General features: G+C 54.4%; 1 long non-coding RNA gene across 1 annotated transcript; it reads left to right on the top strand.

Annotated features, from left to right (window-relative positions):
* The first annotated feature begins 10,719 nt into the window (after positions 1 to 10,719).
* Positions 10,720 to 13,352, top strand: LOC140683558 (uncharacterized). Its single transcript, XR_012054730.1, has 5 exons — positions 10,720 to 10,792; positions 10,940 to 11,060; positions 11,662 to 12,256; positions 12,601 to 12,720; positions 13,096 to 13,352. It is a non-coding gene; the product is annotated as an uncharacterized lncRNA (long non-coding RNA).
* The last annotated feature ends 2,357 nt before the right edge of the window (positions 13,353 to 15,709 follow it).

Genomic DNA, 15,709 nt, shown 5'->3' with positions numbered 1-15,709 from the left:
CATCGGACAGGAATTGCACACTCCCCCACCGGCCAGGCTGTGATAGAAAGAACACATCAGACCTTAAAAAAGGTCCTCCTTCGCCAGCGGGGAGATATCCAGGTCCTATCTCCGCAGATGAGGCTCTGCAAAGCCCTTTTCACCATTAACTTCTTAAATTGTTCTTTTGATAGGCCTGAACCCCCAGTCCTGCGTCATTTTAAACAACATCAACAGCTCAGACCCGAAGAGAGACCTCCAGTGTTAATTAGGGATCCAGACTCTGGAGAGATCCAGGGTCCACACCAGCTCATCACTTGGGGACGGGGGTATGCGTGCGTATCCACACCCTCTGGACTCGGGTGGATTCCTAAGAAATGGGTCAGACCATATACTGCCGAACGGGGAGTGAGTCCACCACAAAACCACCCCCCTGATACTCAGGGGAATCCCACAGAAAACGCAGTTGCGTCAGACACAAAACGCCGCAAGGAAGGAGGAGACCCCTAATCCCTGTTTTCCTTTATACTGGCAGAGCAAATTGTACCTTTTTCAGAGTTAGTTTACCTTGTTATATGATTTTATCTTTCTTTCAGACTAGCAGAATGTCAATTTCCACATTCCTGCTCATCGTTTGGTTCCAGACAATGGCCATCTACCCGTGCACGGTGGACGCGTGGATTGTTCCACAGCCCAAGAAAAATGTGTGGGTCACACTCGCCCAAGCCTTGAAACAAGATCACATGTGTTTGTCTACTGCCTCAGCAGAAAATCCGATGTCCACATGTTTAGTAGGGGTTCCAAGTAAGGGAGATGAGTTCCCAATCGGTCTGGTCCGCTTGCAAAAGCAGGTGAACGAAAATAAAATACCTGGAGTAGGGAAAATACCAGTGCAAAACCCCCTCATTTTGTGGCAAAAGTGGATCCTAGACTTGCCCTCTGCTGAGGGAGAGCCCCAGGAATTAGAACTCCTGGGCTCCGCAAAAGCTGAATATTGCATTCAATTTGATTTTTCCCCAACCAAAGAAGTAAAATTATATGAGCAAGTCAAACAGTACAAGGTAGAATTCAGGGCGGGTCAATGGTGCACAGCTGTCTATAAGCTGAAATCTGCATCCACCACTGATTTCCGTCCCCGCAAGCTGGACAAAGGAGTGTTTCTTATCTGTGGGGACAGAGCTTACCCTGGAATCCCCTCTCGTCTTATTGGAGGTCCATGCACTTTCGGGCATCTGACCCTTGCTTCCCCCAACATGACCCAAATTCCAATCGGGCGAGCAAAAGGTGAGACAAAAATTACTAAGCGAAGTGCAAGTCAATTTGATGAACATTGTGATGCAGAAATTTACCATTGGGCAAAATCCAAAAGAGTTGCCGTCTCTGTGTTTTTACCATGGGTTGCGGCAGCAAAAGCATTGAGTGAATTAGGCAATCTGGAATGCTGGGTGACGAAGCAGGCAAATTTAACATCAACAGCCCTGAGTAACCTCCTAGAAGACGAGGAAATAACCAGAAAGGCTACCCTCCAAAATCGGGCAGCTATTGATTTCCTGCTGTTGGCACATGGTCATGGATGTAAAGAGTTTGATGGTTTGTGCTGTTTTAATCTGTCATCTAAAGGCCAGAGTGTCCACTCGTCCATTCAGGAAATGAGAAGCCTCATTGGGAGTGTGAAGCAAGAAAATGAGGATTGGTTTAAAGATCTGTTCAAAGACTGGGACCTTTCTGGGTGGGCAGTGTCTCTTTTAAAAGACATCTTTTACTTTCTAGTTGCACTGTTTTTAGTTTTATTAGCATTTGGGATTCTTAAGCAAATAATCTCCAAGGTCATCACCTCGAAGCCTAAGGCTTCCGCACCTGTTCTCATCGCTGCTGCCGTCACGGAGAGCGATTGGTGGGAAGACGACAAGCAGAAAGACACCGCAGTTTGAGAACCGCAGTTTTACCTTCTCCCAAGGCACCGTTCATCTTATTAAGTAAAAAAGAGGGAGATGTTGCTATCACGCTAGCATGGTATCGTGGAGGAAGGGATTTAGAAAGGCCTTGGGGAGTTGGAAGCTGAGGAAAAGATACATTTAGGTATGAGGGAAAGATACATTTATGTATGCCCCATTGTTTCGGGAAAGTTTCGCTTCAGCATCTTTATGTAAACCCCCTTCTCCCCACCCCTGAGCAGTTCCCATTGGACCTGACCCCTGGGGTGGTTCTGATGAGCCCATGCTGAACACTGTCTCTATTGTTTAGACCTTATCTCTTAATTTTGCTGTATAAAACTGTATCTGGGCAGTAGCCCAGCGTCTTTTGTCCCTGCAACTGTTCAGGCAATACAATCTTTCTGGACTGCATACAACTGACCTCTCTTTGTCTCTTTATCTCAACTCCTTGCGGCGACTGAGGTGCCGCAGCCGCTCGAACCGTGCTAACCCAGCCGCTGTCTGGTAAGCCCAGTGCAGCGGGACCGCGGCAAACCCCGGTCCCCTGAGGGGACAGCTAGCCGGAGGGGTCCCGGGGGGCCGGGGAGGGACGGGGGAAAGCCGCAAGTGACCCCCGAAAGCCGCATGCTACGTCAGAGGGGGGTTGTGGGGTCCCAAGAGTTAGTCGGGAGTGGAAAACTACTGGGGCAGGTGTGGTCACATGCTTTTGGGGTTAATAGATAACGTGGAGCAGGGAGAGGGGGGAAGGGTCTCTCTTTCCGTCACATCCCGTGATCTTCCATTCGCCTGTCCCTACTACTACATCTCCCCTCCCCTTATCATATATAAAATGAGGTAGTCGTAGATATAGGCACTGGAGTGAGGTACAAACTTGTGACTTGTTAAGGAAAGGGTGGTTTGGTAAACGTGAGTAATAACTGAAGGGGGTGTCTAAAGCAATGCCTTCGTAGAAAAAGGGGGGTTTAACATCATAGTAAAGCTAACAGGGGTTAGTTAGGTTCGATTTGGTTTCGCTTAGGTTTAGTAAGGTAGCTTCTAAACAGGTTGGCTATGTGGAACACGAAGGATGGGGTGTTTGCTGTGGTGATCTCTTTGAACACCTTGTCGCTTGAAAGATGTTGCGTGACCCACTTAAATGGCTGATGAGGGTAGTGGCCTGGGTCAGCTTGCCCTCTGGCCACAAGCCCTAATAGCAGAATCGCACAAAGACACTGTGCATGTCTGGGTCTCACCGCCGTGGGATTTTCGGGCTTTGTCTGGCGGTTTGGTGGTCTGTTATCTCTCTCTGGAGCAGGGGTATATGCATCACGGGGATGGTTCACGAGCATGTCCTGCAAACAGAAACTCACAGCTTTTCATTAGTTTTGTTCTGAAGGTCAGGTTTGATTGGCAGCAGTGGGTGTGCAGCAGTGGCCCTCATTATAAATTCGTAATCCTGACTCCTAACATAGCAAGGATGTCCCTTCCTATCAAGGGTGGAGAGTTTTGTAAAATGTAAGGGTGGACTGCTACTGTCCGTTCTGGCCTTTTCTTTGTATGCAGCGTTATAGCTACCAATTGGGTGCTTTTTCAAGCTCGGGACAGCCCTCCCACCCCGTTCACTGCGGGGGCGTCTTTGCATTGCCAGCGTCGGGGCCCCAGTGCTTGGGGAAACATCAGGCAGTCTGCTCTTGTGTCTGCCCAAAGCTGGAGCCCTATTACGTGGGGGTCCTGACTGCCATAAAGGCGGCATGTCCCCCACACCCTCGGGAGCTCTTTCCCTATTTTCATGGCCAGGGCCACCCAGGGGTCCCGTTCTGGGGCGTCCCCTGCTGACCCTACAGCACAGGCGCTGTCTGCAGTGGTAGTGGGTACGAAGGTACCGCGGGCTGTGTTTGGAAACTCTGCAATTGTGTCTCTGGCGGGGGTATGAAGTATGAGGGCTCCCCGCCCCACTGCGGGTTGGCATAGATGAGCCGCCTTGTATTTGCGGTGGGAGGAGGCTGCGTGCGGTCCGCACGCTCCCTCCCTCGTCCCGTTCCCCTGGGGCCGGGACCCGCATTCTTTGGCGAGACGCCCTTTTCTCCCGCAGCCCCAAAAGGATATTTTTCCCCAGCTGGTAAACTGGGTTGGTTCGTATTGTGACCACTTTTCGGTGCGGCTTAGAACTTTACTTGGTTTTGTCTTAAATCACGTTGGCTCTGTTTTCTCTGTCTTGGAGTTCTGGCCGGCTTCCGTCGGCTCCTCCGAGCCGGCGGAGCTGCTGCCAGGCTCCGAGTCGGAAGTTGAATGCCGGCGCACTTCCGGGGCTCGGTGCCTTTTTGTTCGGCTCCGAGCTCGCTCCTCCCCGCGGGGCTGGCGCCGCTCCCGGCCCCCCGGCTCGCTGCGCCTCCTGCAGGGGGTGGTTTCTCCCTTATATGGTAGCGGCCCCCAGCGCAGCCGCCGATTGGCTCCGCGCTCTCTGCTGCTCTCCGCCTCTTTCTCCCGCGCATGCGCATTCCTGAAATCACGCGGCTCTCGAGTTTTCGCGCCGAGACCGGCCGCGCCCCACCCCTCTCCATGGTGGCCAGCGCCATTTTCAAAGGGCTGGGGGGGCGGCATGGCCGACGTGTTTTCTCGAGCCGCGGTTTCTGCGTCTCTGGCTTCTTTCGCCAGCCCTTGCCAAAAACATTCCGCGCTCTGCTGCACTTCTGACAACGGATCGCGGGCCGGTGGCGGCGGCGGGACGGGTGGGGAAGCGGCGATTTCTCGGGGGATTTCCGCGGCAGGGATTGGGCTCTGATCTGGGGAAGGAGGTGACGCGCCGGGCCCCCTCGGGTCCCTGCTACCGGGCAGATCGTTCTCAGGGGCAGTTTGCGTTCCCGCCCCCACCCCAAGCTTGGGAGTAACTAATAAACACGTACGCGCCGCGCTCCACGTCTCCTGCTCTTCTATTGCCCTGCGCGGGGCTTTTTCTACTTTGCCCCATGCCTTAAGGCTCTTGCCACTGCCTGAGGATTTTGTGTCCTCGGCTAGCGTGGCTGTGCACTTTTCCCATATTCCCGGATGCATGGCATCCACTGGGCATTCGGTTGCCCCAAGCTCAAGCAGCCTCGCTATAGCAAGATAAAAGTCCTTGAGCTTAAATTCGATACTCCACTGCTTATAATTCAAACTTACGACCTTGGCGACGCTGTCCATGATGCTCGCGGGTCCTGGGACGTCTCCCTGTGCCAAGATACGGTCTGACCGCTCCGGCCGCTGCTCCTGTCCAGGTGTACCTCGTTACCCGAGCGAATCTTCCTGGGTTTCGGCACCAAATATGTTGCCTTTGTAAAAGACAGCGGGCGACCTGGTTCTAAGAGGCAGCACGGCGGTCTGGCCTCTCCAGACCGCTCGGGCTATCGACAAAGACGCTTGCACCAACGTGGCGGACGATCGAAAGCCTTTATTATCTCATCTCGTGGGTTTAAATAGTCTTGGGGGTCTTTGCTACGTCAGAGGGGAGTTGTGGGGTCTCAAGGGTTAGTCGGGAGTGGAAAACTACTGGGGCAGGTGTGGTCACATGCTTTTGGGGTTAATAGATAACGTGGAGCAGGGAGAGGGGGGGAAGGGTCTCTCTTTCCGTCACATCCCGTGATCTTCCGTTCGCCTGTCCCTACTACTACAGCCCCCATGGCAGAAGGAAGTCAAAGAGGTTCTGATAGTGCTCAGGGCGATCCATCACCAGCAAGAAGCTATTAGGGAGCTGCCACAAATCCAAGAGCTGAACAACACCATGGAACCCAGTGGACACCTTGTCCTGCAGCTCAATCTCCAGGAGCATGCAGATTCTGTAGGGTTGCAAAAAGACCACAAGGCCATCAGCAGGGCTGGTACCGTTCAGGGCTCAGGAAGCCCTCACCCAGCCCAGGATGCTCTGAGCCCTCCACTGAGCTCACGCCCGCTCTCCCTCCAGGTGTCCTGGTGGTTTCCACTCTCCCAGGCCTTGGCTTTCCCCGCCTGTCCCTTGCTGTTTTCTGCTGTCGGCCCAAGTCACTCACCAGCTCGCCCTAATGATCGATGCGATCCCGTGGCACACATTCCATGGGCACCGGTGAGCCAGTGGGAGCAGCGGGCTGAGCTCAGATCCTGACCTGCAGAGTCCCTGCTCCCTGTCCTCCACCGCCCCCTGCTCCGTCCCTGCCAGCCCCACCGCGCACGTCCCTGCCAGCCCCGAGTAGACGGCGCCGGGCACCGCGCTCCTGCAGGTAACCCAGCGGAATCGCTCCTGCAGGGCTCCTGAGCCTTCCCTGTGGGCGAGACGCGGCTGTCAGCGCTCGGGCCGGGGCTGGGAACAATCCCCGACCTCCCCGCTATGTCCCCCGAGCAGCCCAGGCCGGGCACCTCCACCCGAACGGGGCAGCGGCGGCTCGGGGCGGGCGGCCGCGCTACTGAGCGGCTGAGCTTGGTCCGGGGAAGGCGCAGCTCAGGGAGGCGGGGGTGAGGCCCTGCTACGTGTGTCCTCCGCGGGCCCCGAGAGGAGCCGGAAGCGGAGTTGGGGCCGGAGTCGTGACAGACGGAGCCGAGGCCCGGCCATGCTGCCCAAGACGCAGCTACTGATGCCCGCCCGGCAGCGCCAGCGGCAGTACGGCGAGGGCCGCCAAGGAGGAAGCGCTGTCGACTGCTCTACAGACTCGCTCCATCATTTGAACAACACTGCTCAGTCCACAGACCATGAAACAGAAAGAGAAAAATCACCCGTTTGCAAGAATGCCCAGAGTGTGCAGTGAAAAGATGAAAACAATGGACCCTTGCAAAAGTCCCCAGACCGTACCACTAAATGAAAAAGCATGGATGCTTGCACAAGTTTGCAGACTGTGCCAAAAAAGGAAGACAAAAAGACACTTGCATGAGTTCTGTAGTTGTACAGCAAATCAGGGCGGGAAAAAAGGACACCTGCAGAAATCCACAGAGTGTAAAAGAAAAAGGAAGAAAAAAGGACACGTGCATGTGTCTGCAGATCCTACAACCACAGAGATAAAAAATGGATGCCTTCAGACACCCTGCTGGGCAAGAGACACTCCCTTTTGAGCTGAAGCTGTTGGCAGGAGCTTTACCAAAAATATGGCATCATTATGTCAGTTTTGTTTCGGCCCAGTGAAAAATCTCTTACTTACCTGTCAGACCGTTAAAAACTTTGTGGGATGACACCAACAAGAAAGCCCTGCCAACTGCTCTATGGATTCACTCCATCATTTGATCTGTTCTGCTCAAGTCTGCAGGCCAGGGAAAAAAATGGAAAAAGAACCCACCTGCACACGTCCCCAGTCTGTGCAAGACTGTGGTAGATAGGGACAGGCGAACGGAAGATCACGGGATGTGACGGAAAGAGAGACCCTTCCCCCCTTCTCCCTGCCCCACGTTATCTATTAACCCCAGAAGCATGTGACCACACCTGTTGCAGTAGTTTTCCACTACCGACTAACCCCTGAGACCCCACAACCCCCCTCTGACGTAGCAAAGACCCCCGAGACTATTTAAACCCACGAGATGAGATAATAAAGGCTTTTCGATCGTCCACCAAATTGGTGCCAGCGTCTTTGTCGATTAGCCCGAGTGGTCTGGAGAGGCCGGACCACCGTGCTGCCCCCAGAACCAGGTTGCCGTTGTCTTTTACAAGGCAACACAAGACAAAGAGGAAAAAAAGGGTCACCTGCAGCAATCAGCCAACTGTATAAGAAGAAGGCAAAATTAAGACACTTGCACATGCCTGCACACCCTACAATTGCAGGGGAAAGAGAAGGATGCTTGCATTTGTCCACAGCCTTAACAGCATCAGGCGACAAAAAGGACTCCTTTGACAGGGCACACACTGTCCCAAAGCAACACAAAACTTGCTTGCAGTGCATAACCCGTAGCTCAAAGTATCCAAGAGGAATGCAGAACAGGCACCAAGCCCACACACCCTGTACCTTGGCCACCAGTGCTTCTGACTAAAACTAGTTCCCTAAATTGGAATGCCTGTCATTCCTGCACATTTACTGCATGGCTAACATCAACCAGCAAATTGTAGGGCTCACTGAAGGAAGAACGATTTTTTTAGTGGGGAAAAGATGCCGAGGAACAAATGGCCCATATGTATTTGCATGACACTGGAGCAGTGTTGATGTTGGCAATATGGCAGGGACATGTCCTCTGCACGGGGCAGTGCCCACGTCATGTGCCAAGGAACAAATGGCCCATATGTGTTTGCATGGCACTGGAGCAGTGTTGATGTTGGCAATATGGCAGGGACACGTCCTCTGCACGGGGCAGTGCCCACGTCATGTTAATGGCCAGGGGGGCCCTTGGGGCAGCCCTCACAGTGTGGGTGCACCCATGCCTGTTCTCTCCACTTCCACCAGCTGCCAGGTCAGCCCTTCTCTTGACAAAGTTCTCTGTCCCACACTGAGCTCCTGGTGCCTTTGCAAAAAAACACTCCCTTTGGCTTGTGGGAAACCTGCCAGGTCAGATTCCTCCATGGATGTGGGTTTGAAATCTCTGTCATGCCCACGCTGGATACGTGCTGCATAGTAGTACTGCATTTTTCAGTCATTTGCTGCACTCTCATTTTTGGCCTGCAGGAGCTGAGTGAATTGATCCTGGTTTTCCTGAGCTTAGCCTTTTCTTTTCTGGGCCGTATAGCTCACTGAACCACAAACTCCAAATCTGCTGCAGACAGCTGCAAGCACCAAACAGGCAAACAATCCAAAATGCAGGTTCTGTGGAATTCTTGTCCATCATTTCATTCTAAACCTCCTCAGAATGTGCCACAGGTAGAAGCAAACAGGTCCCAATCTCACAGGTAATAGGAGAAGGCCTCAGGTCAAGAACAGGAGTTCAGCCAATGGCTAAAGGAACCAGAGGAATTTGCAAGGCAGGTGAGTACTGGAGATGATGGAGGCCTGCCAAGCTGCCTGCTCTTGTCTTGCTGCTGAAATCCTGAATTTCATTGTGGTAAACAGGCAAAATGAAATTAAAAGGAGGTTGATGACTTCTAGAAAAAATGTGCCTATTTGTTAAAAACTAGAACAACAGAGGAGGAGGCCTCAGGGTAAGCCTAGGGCCTGCGGGAAAAGCCAGAGGTAACTGTAACAGTGCCGTGTAACAAGGTGTTTCTCCAGACACGAGGTACCCTTGAAAGACCCCGGGTGCGTCCCACCCAGGGATTTTTAAAGTCTCTTGGGGTTGCTTGCTTGGTGCGCTTTGGATCCTCTTGCAGATGGGTCCTTTTCTTGCTCACTGACAGGTCTGTAAGATGGTGCAGTCCGACCAATCAGTTTGGAATACAGCAATCCTATTGGGTGGCTGGTTTCCCAATTGTAGTTCGAGTTGCTCTCATCACCCTTTGATGTAACTTTTCTGGAACATTCTTACTATTGCACCTTATTACTAACCTGCATTTCTCTGTTTAGTAGCCATATACACACACTTAAATAACCGTACATTTAACTGAATAACTTATCACATTAATTATATAACACCTCATTATATTGATTAACAATCCATAATGGCTTAGTGTAATAATTAACTATTAGTAACTTTGCCTTTGAAAGTGAATTTATTTATAACAGCGTCCGCTCCATGCGCTGGGAGAGCCGGGCCCAGGGGCTGCTCATCGACCGCTCCCTCTTTGAGCGGGAGATGCTCAGCCCGGGCGACGCCCAGGGGCCGGCCCCGCACCCCTTCAGGGCCACGCAGTTCCGCAGCTTCGTGCGCCAGCTCCACCGCTACGGCTTCCGCAGGGTGCCGGGCCGGGCTGGCTCAGCTGCGCCGGGCGATGCCGGGGCCTGGCTCCACTACAGCAACCCCTGCTTTCGCCGTGACCGCCCCGACCTCCTGCTCCGCGTCAGGCGCCGGAGCACGCCCAACAGGCAGCGGCCGGCAGCGGGGCGGGAGTGCCGCAGGCGCCCGCCCTGCGGCTCGCAGCAGCTCCCCGGGGCACGGCTGCTGCCGGACGGGCAGGGCGGGCACGCTCGCTTCCAGCCGCTGCCCACGGAGCGGCCGCCGCTGCCGCCCGGGCGCCCGCCCAGCGCTTCCTCCTGCTGCACAGGGAGTGGACGCTGCCGGACGGGCGGGAGCTGCGCAGCCCCTGGCCCGGCCGCTTCCAGCAGCCGCCCGGAGAGCAGCCGCTGCTCGCCCGGCGCCCGCCCTGCGGCTTCCACCTGCTGCACCGGGACCGGCCCGTGCCGGCCCGGCGGGAGGGGCCGAGCCACTTCCAGGAGCTCTATGGGCAGCGGCCGCCGCCCGCCGAGCAGGAGGTGCTTCAGATCCCGCCCTCCGACTTGCTCGGTTTCTGTGGGGAGCCGCTGCTGCCGCTCGCAGGGGCGCAGCCCCGCAGCCGCTTCCAGGACCTCTACGGAGAGCAGCTGCCTCCAGTCGACCGGGAGCTGCTCAGGATGCAGCCCGGCAGCTTCCAGCCTCTCCACAGGGAGCAGCAGCCCCCAGCCTCTGTCTCGCAAGGTAGGAAAAGAGCTGTAGCTCCTTGCTTTTCCAAAAGGTCATGAAAAGTGACTGAAGTATCTTTCCATAAGGATCTGTCAGCTCTGTCATTCTTGGCCCAAAATTGTCAAGCCTATTAAACCTATTAGAAAGCCAGAAGGTTCTCTGTCTGGTTTTCCTGTGTGCTTCCTGTGATGTTTGATCCAGGGTAGCAACAGAGATCTGTGTCCCAGAGCCACATTGTGGAGCCTGACCAATGTGTTTGGATTCTTGCAGCTGCCTCAGGCACTTCAGCCCCCAGTGCTCCACCTGGCAGTGCTGCAGCATTGACAGCCTCCAGCTCAGCGCAGAAGGCCCCTGGGGAAGAGCAATTGCCACCAGTGGATCTAGGCTTTGCCATAGAGCAAATGATTTGGGAGATCAGGAGGTCCCTGTCTGAAAGGTCTCCCTCTGCTCAGGTAATCCCATTGGAGAGGAAGAGAAGAGGCTGGGCTGAGAGCTTTTCAATGTTGTTACATGGAGAAGGAGAGTAACTTATCCTTGATGTGATCCCAGCAAAATACCGAATGATCTCTAATTTTCTTATTTTCTATTGTTCTTTCAAGGGGAATATTAATGTTGTCCCTGAGTCTTCAGGAGGGGAGCCTGTGGACCGAGCTGCAGCCGAGGAAACTCCATCTGGCACCAAGAGCTGCGGGAACAGTTCTCCAGAGCCCGAGGAGCCTGGTAAGGACAGAGCCCCCATTGGTTTAGAGAGGTGTGAGACGGCTGCTCTGAGCCTGCCTCTGGCAGGAGGGGAGATGAGAAGAGTTGAGTTCTTGTCTGAAGGGTTGGTGCTTCCCGGTGCCTTTAGTTCAAATCCTGCACTGGCACAACCTGCCCGAGCCCTGCCCTCCATGCTTCTGTAGAGGCTCTGACACCAAGTCCTCTGCTGTGGCAAGAGAGCAGGGAATAAACCTGACCTTGTGGGAGTTGTATCACCAAGCTGGCTGTCCCAATTTGGTTCATAACTCAGCCCTCAGCAGCCTTCAGCCATTTCAGTGAGGACGGTGGTCTCTCTGTCACTGGCACTGTCTCTGTTTCAAGCTCTCTTGGGTGCCATTTGCACTGTGAGTGCTGAGACTCTGTCAGGATACTTAAATACTTTATACTGTTCAGTTTTGAACACTTGGAAGGATCCCTGTTCTTTAAAGAGCAGGCTTCAAATTGCCAAGTGAGAGTCTGCCTTTCAGGCCATCTTTTAAAGTTCCTCATGGACGGACAATTGGTGCTCAAGGGACACTTGGGCAAAGGCCAATATTGACTCAGTGTTTCCTTTGCTTCCCAGATCCAGTGTGATTGACTTCCCCAGGAGGGCTGCCCTGTGTGGCTGGAAGAGACAGAGGAAGAGCCTGTGACCATCGGGCAGGTAGAATTCCTCTGTCTCTAGTTATATTAATAGATGCGTATAGTTACATTTATGTATGTAGTTGTATGTATAGGTTTATATAGTTACATTTATCTATCTAGAGGGTTAGAGATCTGAATAGTTAATTTATTTTTAGCTTTAAGTGTATATATTTATATTTTTAGGTGTGCAGTTTTAGTTATAGATGCCCATAGTTGCATTTATACATGTGTATAGTTACATTTAAGTGTATGTAGTTACATTTATAGATAGGCATCTTTATTTTGATGTATGGGAGTTTAGTTACATAGATTGATGCCTGTATAGGTATAGGCCTCTTTTTAACTTCTTCCTCTGCTCTGCTTCCTCCCTCACCTCTTGCTTTTCCCCTGTGCCCCCTGTGTCCCCTCTGCCTGTGCTGGGTCCGAGCTGGGGCCGGGCCGGGCGGAGCAGCAGTTCGAGCCCGGGTGTCCCTGGAGCAGTGGGAGCTGCCGCTGGCCCCAGGCCCTGTCCCCTGAGGAGCTGCTGAAGGACGGTGAGAGCGAGGGGGCCGAGGGGGCGGTGACGCTGAAGGGACGGTGACCCTGAGGTGCTGCTGGGGCTGAGGGGTGTGGGGCAGCCGAGGGCGATGGTGGCACTGAGGTGACAGGGAAGTGGCACAGGCCGAGGGCGTGGCGGGTCTAGGGGGACAGGAAGGGTCAGAAGGGACTGAGGGGGTGAGAGGACTGTGAGGGGCTGAAGAAACTGAAGGGGGCTGGGGCTTTGCCGAGAGCATGGCGGGGCTGAGGGGATGGAGGGGCCGGCAGGGAGCACAGAGGGCTCCGGGACTGCAGCTCCGCCAGGCCTTGGAAGTAATTCCAGAGCCTCCGCTTTTGCCAGAGCTGCAGTGAAGACCTTGAGGACAGCCGGAGACCGACGGGATCCAGCAGGGAGAAGCCGCTGGCCAGCAGCAAGAGCAGGGATGGAGGACCTGCTGCTGCCACCCTGGAGAGAGCCCGGGTGAGGCACAGGACCGGGGAGGCAGGGTGGGGCTGAGGGTGGCGGGGCTGAGGCTGCGGGCACTGCCTGGCGGGGCAGGAGCGGGCCCTGCCCGTGCTGGGGCTGCTCAGCACAGCTGCCCCGGCTGGCACAGGGGCTGTCCTTGGGCAAGGCAGCTGTGCCGGCAGGGCCCGGGAGCTGTGCCGGCTGTGCCGGGCTGCCGGGGCTGGGGGACAGTCCCGCCGCGGCTACGCTCACCACGGCCTGGCCCGCTCGGCTGCTTTTTCCTTCTCACTCTCCTGGGGAGGCTCTGAGATCTTCTCCTCCCTCATGGAAGTGCAGCTGTTGCCAAGGGAAAGGTCCCCGTACTGACTCAGTGTTCCCTTTGCTTGCCAGCTGTGCCTTCTGCCATCCCTGTCCAGGAGAGCTGCTCTGCACGGGAGGAAGAGACTGAGGGAGAGGCTTTGGAGATGGGGCAGCTGGGATCCCTCTGTTTGTAGATCTGTTTAGAGATACATGGACTTGCACATAGACAGTGATAATTCCGTGTATATTTCCATATGTGTCTTGCTATTTGTATGGGTTTATTTCCATTAGTATATGTTGTTATATTTATGTATACTAATGTTGTTCTGTTGGTATACTATATATATATATATATATATATATATTAGATATAGATATAGATATAGATATATGTATATGTATATATGTATATATATATATTTGCTATTAAATATATGTGTATATATGTATACACATATACACACATATATCTGTGTGAAATTCTTTTTCCTGGGTATACAGTTGTGTAAGTATCTCTTTTGATGTAGTTGTAGTTGGCTTTTAAAATATATATATTGCTATTTGTGGAATTGTGTTATTATATGTTCTATTATGTATAAGGTCATTCCATGTACCCTCTCGCGATCTGTAGCGACCCCCCGGGTTCTCCCATTTCCCCCCACGGTCTGCCTTCCCGAGAAAGTGCCCAGTCACTCTGTTTACGTCTCTCAGACCATCTGTCAGCCACGCGGCGGGGTCGGGAGACGACCTGGCACCCTTCCATCTGTCCATCTCCCATTGGACCCCTGCACCCCACTATCCCCAGTCCCCCCGTGGCGTTATCTCATTGGCCGCCCCGGGTTTCCCCTATCCAGTACTTATAGAACAGGTTGGGGACGCCCCGGTGCTTTTTCTCCCGCCTGGCCCCTGATCGCTGCTGCTGCCCAACCCATGGGCTTTTTCTCCCGCCTGATTCCTGCGTGCTGCCGCGGCTCTCTCTCTCGCCCGGCCCCTGACTGCCGCAACCGCCGCCGCTGCCCCGGGCGATCGCGGCCGCCTCGGACTGTCCTGCGATCGCTGCCGCAGCCTCACCGCCGCCGTCGCCACTGCCGCGGTCGCTGCGGCTCCCGCACGTGCCGGCTGCAGCGCTGCGGCTCCACACGCAGCCTCTCTTGGATCGCGGCCAGCTTCGGAGCGCGCCGCCCCGCCCCCGAATCGGCCAGGCGGCACGGACAAACTCGAACTTAGCACGCAGCAGCTTCTCGGTTTTTGCCTTCCCAACCAAGCCGCAATAAACCGAGATATCGCCCGCGGGGGAAAAAGTCTCTCTCCTTTTATTTGCCTCGGGACTCGCCTCGCTCCCAAACCCACGCAGCACCGGCAGATACCCGCGAGGGTTCGCCGGAAAGCACGGAAGTTGCCAGCGCTCCCCCCCCCTCACGGAGGGGAAGACAAGAAAGGGGGGACGAGAGGGGGACAAGAGAGAGCGCTAAGGCAGTTGTGGCGCCCGAACGTGTTGCTTGGGACGAAAGGGGGGACAAGAGAGAGCGCTAAGGCAGTTGTGGCGCCCAAACGCGTTGCTTGGGAGCTCCAAGCACACGGACTGAGGACCACCAAGCCCCGAAAAGCTCATTGATTTACCTCGTGGACGTTACAACACCCTCGCAAGCCGTGGTTCTGTTTTAAGGAGCCAAGGCTTCCAGAGGGGTGGGGCCGGCACCTTTGGCTAGCACCGCTGAAGCTCGGCCCCCCCACGGCGAAAACTTCGCAGCTGGACGTTTCGTTTCGCCTTCGGACGTCGCCAGACCCGTGGTGAGTTACCGGGGTCCCCCTGGGCTGGGTACGCCTTGCTCCCTTTGGGGTGAGTTTCTCTTTCTCCCACAAGAGGGCGTAAGAGCCCACATTTTGTCTCCCGCTTCAGGGAGTTTGTAAGGGAAGGCTTCCCAGTCTCCGACAGGTGTCTTTTTTTTCTTCTTTTGTTATTTTACCAGCCGCGAGGGTTGTGACACGCCTTAACATTGACATAATGGGTGCAAAAATGTCTGTGTCACAGGAGAGAATTTATGTTCAAACCCTAGGAATTTTAGTGGGGGGAGGGAAGAAATGTAAAAAATCAGACGTGAAGCGTTTTGCACGGTGGCTTCTGCAGTCTTTCCAGGACCTGTCGCAGGAAAATTTGTACCAAGTTCAATTCTGGGACCGAGTGAAAAAAGAAATTGCCCAAAAGGAGGATCAGTCCTTTTCAATTTTTATCCACCTGGCAATCCAACTGAAAAATATTGTCAAAGATAACTGTGAAGGGAAGCCAAAGCCACCGCAGGGCGAACGCTGCCTCCCAAGCCCCCCAAATCCCCCAAAAACCCTCTCCTATCCCTCTCTCCCTAGCCCGGGGATTCTCAGACAGGCATCCTGGCAAAACCAGCCGCAGGCAGATTCTGGTCTCTCTGCTAACCCCCAGGCTCCATCGCAGGACGATGCTGGCATCGCCCTGCACCCTTCCCCTCCCCAAACCTCCTCTCTTAGCAAAGTTGTGAGTTTTAAAACCCCAGATTCCTCCCCAGGACCTTCCCCGGACCTTTCCCAAAATGATTCCCTTCCCTGCCCCAAGGCACAACATGGAGGGGACCGCATGGCATGCCCATCCCCCTCCCTGCATTCTTTGTCTCCTAACGACCCCCTTCGCCCTACAGCCAACCCCTCCCACTCCCGAGACTTCTCCACCCAC

The sequence above is a fragment of the Taeniopygia guttata genome, chromosome 3 (genome assembly GCF_048771995.1).
Source record: "Taeniopygia guttata chromosome 3, bTaeGut7.mat, whole genome shotgun sequence".
NCBI lineage: Eukaryota > Metazoa > Chordata > Aves > Passeriformes > Estrildidae > Taeniopygia > Taeniopygia guttata.
The sequence above is the reverse complement of the archived record's forward strand: the minus strand, read 5'-3'. Positions and strand labels throughout refer to the sequence as shown.